Below are 12,272 nucleotides of genomic sequence, written 5' to 3'. Positions count from 1 at the left end.
AGTTGAGTTCCACTATACACCTTCTGGTTCCATCAGCAGATCAGTTCGGTGGTATCAAATTATTGTACTGTCGTCCGGGTTACATATACTTGCAAAGATTCAAATTGATACATTTAGAAGAAGGTTAAAATCTTATTCCAAGATTTGCTTACGTAGTTGGTTAGCTAGTTAGTTAGTTAGTTACAAGAGAAGATAATAAAATAGTGTTAAAATATGATATGGCTCAGCTCTGACTTGAAAAACATTCACCATCTATGGACCATACATAGATTTAGTGTGCGTTTTCAACTTATTTCGTTTACGATGCACATGGAGCCAAAGTTTGTCAACTCTAAATCAGACTCACCTTGTATTGTTTCCCCTGGAAAGATTTCTTACACAAAATTACACCCTCCCCAACCCTTCTCGTTACAGAAACAAATGTGAACGGGTTTTTCAGTACTCGCCAGAGATGTGTAACATCCATCTTCGGTAATGAACACATTCATGTGTTCGCGTGTTTCAAATACACTTTTAATGCGAAACTCTGACACAAAAATGAACGTAGAATTCTTTACAATAATGCCGAATGTGGTAAATATACGAAAATTTTGTTTTTTCAACTACATTTCTCGACGCGAATCACACGTAGTTTCCGCACCCGTCGCTAGAATTCGCTGCCGGAGCAGCTACTTCGACTACTGAGTTATACCTTTTTTTAAACTATATACAATTAAATGGCTCCGATTATATATAAAATGACTCATAAAAATTACAACTGTGTAGCTGATTATCGACAAGGGATTTTATCAAAATACCAGCCATCTTGTAAATATTCACTAAACAGCTAATATGTACTATAAAGTTTCCCTTTGGCTTTGTGAACTTTTGGTTCGCGCCATCCGCCGCAGATGGCAGCACCGTGGTTACACATTTCCGTTCCATGGGACTTAACGTTCCATTCACGAAATTACTCCTACCAGATGCCGTATAGGTACCGAGAGCTAAGATGTTTACACGTTAAAAACAAAACAAAAAAAAAGCTAAATAGCACAAAGTTACTGTTTGGTTGCAGAAGTGTTAAGAGTTATATTACGGGCCATGCTAACAAACAAACGTTCAAATTGCGTATCTCCTGTTGCAGACTCTCACCGACGACTTTGTAGTTTCCCCACGACGAAATCGCTAACATTCCTTCAGCAATAGCTTCGCGACACGCATGGCTGGATTACATCCGAACAACCTATTTACAGTCACTTCCCCCCCCCCTTCTCCAATGTTTTATTCCTTGTGTGGTCGCGATATCATTTGGTTATACAGTTACCGTCGTATGTGTGTGACGGCGCTGAATCACGAAGCCCACCATAAAGTATACTTTTACGACATGCTGTTTGGTAAAAGCGTTGATGTTATGGGGGGGGGGGGGGGGAGAGGGAGAGAGGAGTGTTCCAGCGGCAATAAATAAACCGTTTTATCGCCCTGGTAAAAGTGAAAAGTGTGGTCAACCGCGGCTTATAGCTCACGTGTAGATGGGTGAGCGGCTTGCGCGCCTACATTTGTGAGGACCGGAGTGTACTTGTGGACATAATCACTTCTTTTTGTTCGGGAGAGACGTTTTCATTTGGGGATAACCTGAAAGTTTGTGGCGTTACGACGACACAATTAATGTGAATACAAATGTTAAACAGCCAACCTTAAAAAAAAAAACTTCGTTAAAATCTGTAATTTTTTTTTTAAATATCTGTCTGTATTGGACCAGATACCTTTGCAATGAACCACAACAACTGCGTGTCATGAGATTTATATTGAAGCTGTCTCTTTCGGTACTCACATTTATTTTCTGCCCGGACTATCCTGGGGATGTTTTTGTGAGCGTTTCAATGTAGGTAAGCTGTTTTTGTGTGATTATCGAAGGAAAAAAATTCTGCGCATTTTATTATATATTTGGTGAATATCTGTTAAATTAAATAGGACCATATATAATGCAAAAGTTAATGATTATTTATATTTAAAATTTGTTTTAACATGAATTTAAAAATACTTTTTTTTTTGCTGTGAATCGATATAAAAATATGTTGAGGAAAACAGAGAGCAGCTGAAAACATAGAATATAGTTGTAAGAAAAAAATGTTTATTTAAATACATGTCAAATAATTCCAGCAGATAATCAGTCCTCCACCCATTCGAAGCAGCCAGTTCTCTGAGTTGAATCGAGTGCAGTGCACTGAAATTAACTCTTTCTTGTGACTGTTTACTGCTCTGACGCCTATTAGTGTTTGAAAAAAAAATTATTCCTACAACACTTAAACACTCTTGTGACCACCTGGAAATTAAGTGTTAAGTAGGTTCTCGGTGATCAGTTGTCAACGTACGTGACTTAAACAGCGCTGACTCCGTGTTTTTTTTTTAGAGCTCCACTCAGGCGTAGTTGAAGTTGAAACTTGCTTCAAAGTCGTCACCAGCGAGCTTTTCCTGTATGACGAAGAAAAAAATAATTCCAACACAAATGTCATTTGTTTAAAATGATAGTCAATCACCAATCCATAGTATCGTGAGCTATTTATTTATTTGTACAGAGCCAATTTTTTTTTAACAAAACAATTTGTAGACACACAACAAGTCAAATAAAAGATGGGAATTCGAACCAAGTCAGAGTTATTCGAGCGATTAATTATTATTTTTTTTATATAGGAGGCGAGAGAGAGAGACATTAAAATAAAAAAAAAAAAACACTTACACTGTACATGACTTTGAAATCTTTACATGTACGCCGTATATCTACATTTCACGTGTGACCATAAAAAAAACACATTTGACCCTGTCTCGTTTTCCCCTGTAAATTTTTTACAACGGGAATTTTTTTTTTTTTTGGTTCGTAATATACTGGGATACAGAGAAATGCCTCGAAAAACTGAAAGGACAGAGAAATTGGGATTTAAAGCAATATCGCGTTTATTTTAATTTTTAAACAAAACATCCCAAGCGTAACGCGAAAGAGCCATATCTCTCGGATAAAAAAAACTGCGCTCGACAAATGTCAGTAACGCGCACAAATCACAAAAAACTAAACGAATCAGAAGCGGTATTTTTTTTTCCGCATAGAAACATGTCACAGCGCGCACGACAAAACTATAAATTTCTCTCTCTCTCTCTCTCTTTCCCCCTCCAACTTTACCTTCGCCCTCGTAAATCTGTCTTCCTCGTTTAAGTGGGACACGGCAGCGTTGTTGTATGGGTTTTACGCGTTTGCCAAAAAACTTTACATCGGGAAAACATGCCGGGCTAGGGTATTCGTTCTTTTTTTTTTTTTTTATTCGTCCGGACGATGTTAAATCAAAACCCGGGGACCCTCTCCGACCGCACATTCGTCACTCGAGGACCCGCAGGGGAGCGGGGGGGGGGGGGGTCGCTATCTGTTATGAATGAGGCGCGTTACACACTCGCCGCAGACAGGCGGAATTACAGCTCCGAGGACGGTGGTGGCGCGCCGCGTCAACGTGCGCCAGTCAGAGGCCCCTTTAGCCCCGCCTCGAGCGAAACTGCTTCGCAACAGACGCCCAGCAGCCGATTGTCTTCTGCACTTGCCCAGTATCCAGTCGCAATCGAAATACGAACATTTCACCAGGCCGTTTCGGTCGACGACCTAGCAGTTATTTTGAAGATGGCGACTGCAAGGTTGGACCGAAACTTTCGGTGAAATACTTCGCCTTTCGAACGCAAGAGCCAGGTGACTGTTTCGCAGCCGGTTAGTGTAGGACGAGGCGATGACCCGTTGAGTGTAACGGAAAATGCGACGCCCGTGAGTGGGACGCTCGATGGCCGGGAGGTGCAACAGCAGGGAAAAACGAATAAAGTTGGGCGTCAGGTTTCGTTCGTCGTCGTTGTTTTTTTTTTTTTTTTTTTTACAGTTAGTGTAACCTACAGTGTGTGGTACTCCATTGTGTAGTCAGTCTACTTTATTGTTTAGTTTTATCGTTCAAGTGCACCCGGTTTTACTATATGGAAATCTGCATGTAGTTTCCCGCTTGAGGCGGGGTCTTAGAAGTTGGTTGCCCTGCGCGGGGTCAGACCTGTCATTCCGGCCAGCCTGTAGGACGTATGAGGTGAGGTGAGGTGAGAAAGGTTTTGGAACAGCGACATCTAGTCGAGGCGCGTGTTCTAACCACATAATCAACACGCCTCTATATTTAATTAGGTAAGCTATGTTATTTGGGCTTCATGTTTCTTCGACCACGGGGTACCCAGAGACACTGAGCAATTAATCGGACATGACCTTCAGTGACCTGGAGCGATTTCGGGGAAAAACAGTGGCAAACCGAAACCAAGTTGTCCGGTTCGAGACTCGAACCCGGGTGCTTTGGAATGCGAAATCAGTGTCTTAACCACTGTGACTTTGTAAGTTATGTGTGATACCGCTGAAAAATTAGCGCCTGAAATTTCGAAAGTAACTGCGTTGGAGCAAAAGGGCTGTACTAGCCCAGTCACAGAAGCGAAAATGCGGAAGCTCTTACATTTAATTTCAAGTTTAAGTGGCGAAGGCTATGTACTTAATCAATTGAATTTGAATGGACATTTTTAACTGCCAAATATTAATGAAAATAAAAAATACAATACAAGCCGACAAACAAAATACAAACAGAGAGCATAAATCAGAAATAAATTGTTCTAAGCATCAGAAGAAATTGCAACACCCATAAAGACATCGGAAAAAGACCAAACAGAACGTAAAAACCGATGGAATCGGAGGATTAGGATGATAAATCCTTGTCTTCAATTTTTCAAGAAGGAAAGCAACAGATACGACCTCAAATCGATGATCGTAGTGAAAAGATGACAAAATATGAATAATGCATGACAGAGAAGACAACACAATATGGCATCAGTAGTATTACTGGCCGATCCAGGTGCAGGTTTCAGGCTGTGGAGTCGTGAAGCCGACCGCCATCTTGGATTGTGATGTCACGGCAGCTATTGTTGTGATATAATTTCTCAAAAGTCTTCAAAAATGACTTGAAAATCTTCATGATTACTATAAATGTCTCTATTCCGAGGGAAAAAATTCCTTTTCAAAAGAATATTTTCCAAATCTTTTCTTAAAAAAAAAATAAAAATCTTGAGGATTAATTTAGGTCAGCGAAAATTTAATTCCTTAAAATGTAAAGAAAATTCAAGCACTCTGGGTTATGTATGACCTTGACTGTAAACTTAAAAATTCTTTAAATTTTGAAGAAAAAAATATGACAAATTTCCGATTACTACCTTTGCTTTTGCCTGCATTAGACATATGTCCTCGGTTGCCCCACCGATGCTACTAGCCGCGACACCGTCCCCGATTTTCCGATCTTCGCATACGAAACCCCTTCGCTCGTCGCCTGCTATCGCTCGACAAACGATTCGCTCACCCTCTTCACATCCACGCTCTCGCGAGTCATCCACCCCCTCGTTTATAAACCTCCCGCTCTGGAAATGTATCGCAGCCCTTCAAAGTGTCGCTTCAGCATCAGAATCCCTGACTTAACATTCGAAGCTCCCAGAACAATGGCGTCCTAGTTACGCCACTTAACGCAGACGGGGTTCTGGAAACGTGCCGCACCCTCGAAGGAGGTAGAGAGGCGTTGCGCTAAACGAAGTAACCACGCCGGTAAGGAGATTGGCGGGCGCTAACTGCATCGCGCCCCTCCCACAGGCCAGCGCGCTTGCTGGCTGTTCAGTGTCGTCGCTAGCCGTAGAATATACACGCACCTGAACGCAAAAAATCTTATATTTTTGACGTGACAACGTCTAATAAATCGATGAACGCCAGCTGCACGCACGAAAAAGTGTCTCGTTACGCACATTGTTCGGTTAGGCTGTGCCCCGTTAAGCACATTTTTCCGTTACGTTGTGTCCCGTTACGCTCATTGTACGCTTACGCCGCATCTATATCTCTTCCACTCGACTGTTTATAAAGTGAAGTAAAAAGTTAATGTGGTTTTCATTGCTTATTACATCAACAATTTCGGCAATAAAGGTTAATTATTCTTGCATTTTAAAAATCTGATTACTAGTATAATTTCAAGTATTTATTATTTTATTACCTATTAAAATAAAAATTATTCAATTTTATTCATAAAGTATGCAATCATTTAATCAACGTTTTGTTATGACGTTGTCACGTTAAACTATCGTCCGTAAACCGACTTTACAGACAACCAATTTTTTTTTTAATTTTCAATATTGATATCAAGTTTTTATTAAGACAGTATCAACAATTTTGCCACTTCGAATTCATCCCAGTTTTGTTTAAACATTTATAGGCCAATGCCATTATTTAATTTTACTAACGTCTACATTAGTTATTAGATCTGTACATCTATTTGTTTTAAATTTACAAGTAATTTCAAAGTGATGGTGACAGTAAGTCGCGAAAAATACACTGCAAATTGCAGCTTGAAAGGTAAACATTACAAAAATAAAGTATAAAATTTATATACTGTAATTTTTTGTTTTAAAAAAATCTATTTTTCCATTCAATAACATTACATATTTCGTCACAACTACAATGCAAATATAATTCCATGTGATGTGTTGTGTCAGGTGTATTAAAATTGATATACCTATTTCTGAGTTGTAAGTTGGATTAATAACCTTTTTTTTATCATAGATGTAATTTATCATGTTGCAATGAGGCTGTCAGTGAGGCTATCTAAATATTAGAAAATAATGTTCACGTCATGATTTAAAGAATATGAGAGCGGCAATTAGGTATGCTGTGTGCCACTGCACAGTTGTTGCGCGCGCTGGACGGAGCCAGTGACGTCACGGCGGCAACTGGCGCACGTTGACGCGGCACGCCGACAAGGGGGGGGGGGGACGACATCCCTCCCGGGCCCCGGCAAGCTGGAGTGGCAGTGCGAAGGAAGGGGGGGGGGGGGAGAGAGCGATGGGGGGAGGGTTTCGCCTGGAACGGGGTGAGAAATGTCCCTCCAGGGGATCGAAGCGTTAGCTTTGACCACGGCCCATCAAAAGCCGAAACCATCCCCCCACCCCCCTCCCTCGATAACCAAACCGCTCCCTTTCTCTCTCTTCCCCCTTCTCTACCCCCTCAGGACCGCCACCTGCAATCCGAAAAATAATGTCCGGCGCGTACAATCTATCTGAAAAACAGTTCGAACGGGGAGAGAGAGCGGACCTGGTGGCAGATTGCGCGGGTGCTTTTAATTTCACTCGTCCCCCACACAGCCCCTGCCCCGCTATGTCCCAGGGGGGGTTGTCGCCCCGGGGGGAGTGGGGGAGGGGGAGCGCCGACGCTATTGTGCCGTCCCCGACATCCCCCTTCGAGCTCCCGGGGTCAAATAATCAACACGCTGTAATTACGGAGCGGTGGATCGCGACCGGGCGGGGGTCGTCGCGCGGCGCCGCGACCTGGAGGCCTCGTCGGGCCTCGTCGGGCCTCGTCGGGTCTCGTCGGGCCTCGTCGGGCCTCGTCGGGCCTCGTCGGGTGTCGTCGGGCCTCGTCGGGCCTCGTCGGGTCTCGTCGGGCCTCGTCGGGTGTCGTCGGGCCTCTTCGGGTCTCGTCGGGCCTCGTCGGGTCTCGTCGGGCCTCGTCAGGTCTCGTCGGGCCTCCTCGGTTCTCGTCGGGCCTCTTCGGGTCTCGTCGGGTCTCGTCGGGCCTCGTCGGGTCTCGTCGGGCCTCTTCGGGTCTCGTCGGGCCGCGGACCTGTCATTTATCTTTTTTTTACTGTCTTAGTTTCTTAGTTTTTTAGGTGCTGACTGGCGGCGGAGTGAGTGGTCAGTGTAACCACTCACCACCAGGGGCGATTGCGTCCCTGGTCAAATATTCCAGATACAAATAAAATTCAAAGCGGACCACGAGTCCAAGTGTCCAACCCCCGCATGGTAGACTCTTTTCTACTCTGTCCAACACTTCATCCAGATCATCCTCTGTCTCCTGTAAATTCCTACACGTAATGCATGCCAATTTGCATCCCGCATGAATGTGCCCAGGGTTTTCCCTGTGTCCATGCAGGTTTTACCTGGGCCCAACCTATCTCTAGTCATAGTCTAGATTTAAGAGTGAGGGGAGTTATAGTCATGGCGCCAATCGCTGCCATGGCTGGCCAATCCCCTCCTAGCACATGATGCATGCGACCATCTCCCTGCATGGCTAATCCCAGCATGACTAGGCGTATAGGCTTCGGCCTGAGACGCACCTAGGTCCCTCCCTAACCCGGACCCCTCCAAAATACACTTAGTTTTAGTTAGGTTAGGAAAAAATTCTCCGCCCTTCCCGGCCCGGACCCCTCGCAGCTAGACACATGCAAGAGAGAAGTGTCTGTAGCTCGCGCAGTGCAGAAACCGCGAGGCCTACAGCCGTGATATTTGGCACGTGGATCGTCCAGAAAGGCAGGGGGGTCTGTTTGCACCTCGAAGCGACCTTCCCCCCCCCCCCCTCTAATTACATCTCTCTTTTTTTTTTTAAGTGAAACTTATTTGCTTAGGGGGCTACAATTGTCGAGCTTTACGAAAATTCCGATCATATGAGGGGAACAGTTAGGTACCTACCTGGTAGGGGAACCGGTAGCGGAGGAGACGGCACGGAAGAAGTAGAAATGACGCAGCATACTTGCTCATTCGCATTCTTGCGCAATAGCATAATTCAAAGCTCAAATAATCTCATGTATATATATATTTTTTATCTGCGACCTAAGCCTATACCTTAAAATATAATAAGCAAGAAGTTTCACTTCTGTCACGGGTGGATTCCACGCACACACATTTATTTCTTTTTTTTTTTTTTTTTTGAGAGAGAGAGAGAGAGATTTTTGACTCCACGTTTCCTGGATGATCTCCATGGTAACGGTCGTAGCACTGATGGTGCCCCAGTCACGTTAGGATCTTAAGAAAATATTACCTTCCAGCAAGTCTGGTAAATGATAAGCTGCACGTTATAGGTGTGACTGTACTGTCCCAAATACCTTAACTGTCCCCCTCCCCCCTATACCTGGCCTCGCCAGTCGTACTTTTCCCAGCAGGACTACTTCCAGTGTTTCCCGGAACTAAAGCCCTCCGCACACGGTACAATATTCCTTACAATATTGTAAGCTAGGAGTCGTACTGGCTCTACTACTAGTTTCTTCATTCGAATTCAAACTGGATACTAGTAGCTGTACGAGCTGGGCTACTGGTTTTGCGTAATAGTCTGCGTCCTATTTTCGTTGCTTGGTGTGTTCCAATATTTAAGGAGTGGCCACTCACGAAAACAGCATGACGGGTTGTTTACACTTTAAAGCGCGCATGTCGTGATAAACATGGACGGGAAGAAGTGGAATAGTGACCAACTCCTCGTTTTAATAAATGCATACAAAGAAGAGCCTTGTTTGTATGCAGTAAAAAATGTGAATTATCATAATGGAAATTTGTTGTGGAGAATATTCTCTTAACAAAACTAGTAAGGCAGCTAGAATCGTGTGCAGCAGAAACTTGTAGCGCACCTAGTGTTTCAGCTTGTAGCCTACACAGTACAGAAACCAGTAAGCATTCTAGTAAGCAAACTAGTAGAAAATATTGTACCGTGTGCGGTGGGCTTAAGCCACACCCGCACACTTAATCCACAAGGCGTCTTTAGCCTCGCATTGACGATATAACTACAAATTCCAGCTGAATCACAGCATGTCGCATGGCAGCCACCTTACATGTCGGCCATCAAATCACCACTGCACGAAATTCAAACGAACAACACTAAAAATCCTAAATAATGATTACTTTTAAAAAAAAATGAAATATGACTCATTTATACCGTAAAGGATCGTAGTCACAAGGAAGAGAGGTACAGCAAAAATGAGGATTACTTTGAGTTCACCAGTATTACTGTTTTGATGTGACACAGTTGTTTTAAATGAAAATGGACATGTTTTCTATTTTACAGGAATTTTACTGTTCCATTTACAAAAAGAAATTACAGTGTAGGACGTGGGTAAAACAAAAATACCCTGAGCTTAATATTAATTGCAAATACGTTATTCATACTTGGTTCGTACGACACGGGAGTGTGAAAGGTTTTGGTTTCTGAAGGGTGATGAAAAAAAAAAATGGGGGGAGGGACGAAAGCAATCAATAGCTTCTGCGGCGGTACTTCCAGGAAGAGAGAGAGGCGTGAAATTAACTCGCTAATTCCCCGTCTGGCCGCGAAGACGCAACGGAAAATAAATAAATAAATAAATGCATGAAGAGCGAAGGTGCAGGAGGGAATAGAGGGGAGACGGCATTTTCACTCCCTACAGCCGCCGTAACCGATTCCGCGAGGCGACATATGTTCCCGAGCTGCGATTGGACCGAAAGAACAACACCTCCTGAGGGTTCGAGGGGTTTGGAAAGAGAATGGAGAGGGGGGGGGGAGAGAGACGATAATCCAGCCTAAACACGCTCGCAAATCCGATTACTCGACCGCTCGATTTTCTCCGAATCAAAACGTGCGGTCCTCCCCCCCCCCCCCCCCCCCCCCTCCCTCTCGCCCGGCTGGTGCTAATCCGCGCCAGGCCGGAGGAGGCGCGAACATAACAAGTGGTGTAGGCCTTCTTCATTCAGACCTTCCCCGGGTGGTAATCCGCGGGACTGCTGGGTGGTAATAAACAAGGGGTGTAATAACAGGGCTTTTGTCGTGAGGGAGCACTTCAAGCCGCCTCCCCCCCCCCCCCCCCCCCCCACTGAGCGCCGGGCAAGAGTCTCTTATGGACTGCCTAAGCCCTCGTATGGACTTCGAACAAGTGCCTCCCCGCACGCCCCAAAGCCCGCGCTTAAAAACTCCCCGCGAAGCGCGCAATTTTTTTTTTTTTTCGCACCCACGTCGCGTCGCAGGCCCCGAGATTTATTGATATTCTTCCCCCGCGTCAAAGAATAAAGAGGAAAGGAAACAAAAAAAGGGGCGAGGGGGAAGGAGGGGGGTGGGGGGTAAGTAATCTAAGTTTCGCCGACCCTGACAAATTGTCCGATCCGTCTAATTTTAAGTTCTTGAGCCTGCTGCAGGGGGGGGGGGGGGGGGGTTGGTGAGCCGACTTAATATAGCATCGGCGTCGTTGGCACTAGGACAAAAGTTTCCCTCCGGAGTTTTAGCACGTCGTCAAATTTATAAACACGAGATTGCTGCCGGTATCGGAAAAGAGGGAGGGAAAAAATAGTTTAAGAATGATGATGTTTTGATTCAAATCAGTATTTTAGACACACGCCATTGCTAGTTTTGAAATTTATGTCCGTGAAGAAAACTCGTAGAGCGGACAAAGAAATATCTAGGTTCCCGAAACGGGAAGCTGAGTTCGTTTGTGCTGTCATCGTTGTATTTGTCAGAATGCGTGTTTAATTTCGTCGCCGGACTCGCAAGTGCGTCGCTGTGTTTTCGGTGCGTTGTCTCCTGATCATTTGTTTATTGTCATCGTTGTGTTCCTCCGTCTGTCAATGTGCTCTCCAGGGTTGTTGTTTGTTGTTTGTCTGTAGGTGTGTACTGTTACACTTGTTGCAACTGACTCGTCGTTGTCAGCCCATTGTGTTCGTCATGCTGTGAAAGGTTTCCTTTTCACGGAAAGATTATTTGCATTTAACATTCGACACCAGCGGGTTCTGGCTTGTTTTCTGTGTGTTTGTGTTTTTCTTTGTCCGTTCTTCGGGTTTTTTTTTCTCTATGGCATACGGTTCAAACTAACAATGGCTTGTGTTCAAAATAAAGATTTTAAACAACCTTCCTCATTGCAAGAATCATTCAAAGAACGTATAATATATTTTTCTTATTTACCTTACGGTACATTTGTTACCTGTAAAAAAAAAACTTTCGGAGATTCTCTATTGACTGGAAGTTAGTTTTAGGTAAGTCGGCTGCAAACTTTCGGTTCTATGATTTTCTGGAAGTGGCCACATCAATTGTGCTCTCGTCCGTTAATAATCGAAAAGTATTGTTTATTATAATTTTTCTGGCTTGTAAGTTTTAGCCGCGTAGGAAAGAGAAGAGTGCCAGAGACCTTCAGTAGGCGAACGTTACCCTGATGATGACGACGGCAATGCCGACCGAAACGTTGGCAAAAACTTCACGTTTGACTGCGTAGTGAAGGAATAATCTGATCACCATCTTCCGTCACCTGCCAAGAGTTCATCCCTGGAGGTCATGCCCCGCCAGGAAGAGAATATAAATTTTTTTGTCGTGTATGATGATTAGTTGGTTGTGAATTTACTGTAGACTTTACCACGCTCGGCTTGCAACTGCAATGGGGCGGTGATGCAGCGTCCCGTCTATGTATCCGACAGACAACGGTGGAGTACCGAATACT

The sequence above is a fragment of the Bacillus rossius genome, chromosome 12 (genome assembly GCF_032445375.1).
Source record: "Bacillus rossius redtenbacheri isolate Brsri chromosome 12, Brsri_v3, whole genome shotgun sequence".
NCBI classification, from domain to species: domain Eukaryota; kingdom Metazoa; phylum Arthropoda; class Insecta; order Phasmatodea; family Bacillidae; genus Bacillus; species Bacillus rossius.
Note: the sequence above shows the minus strand (reverse complement) of the source record.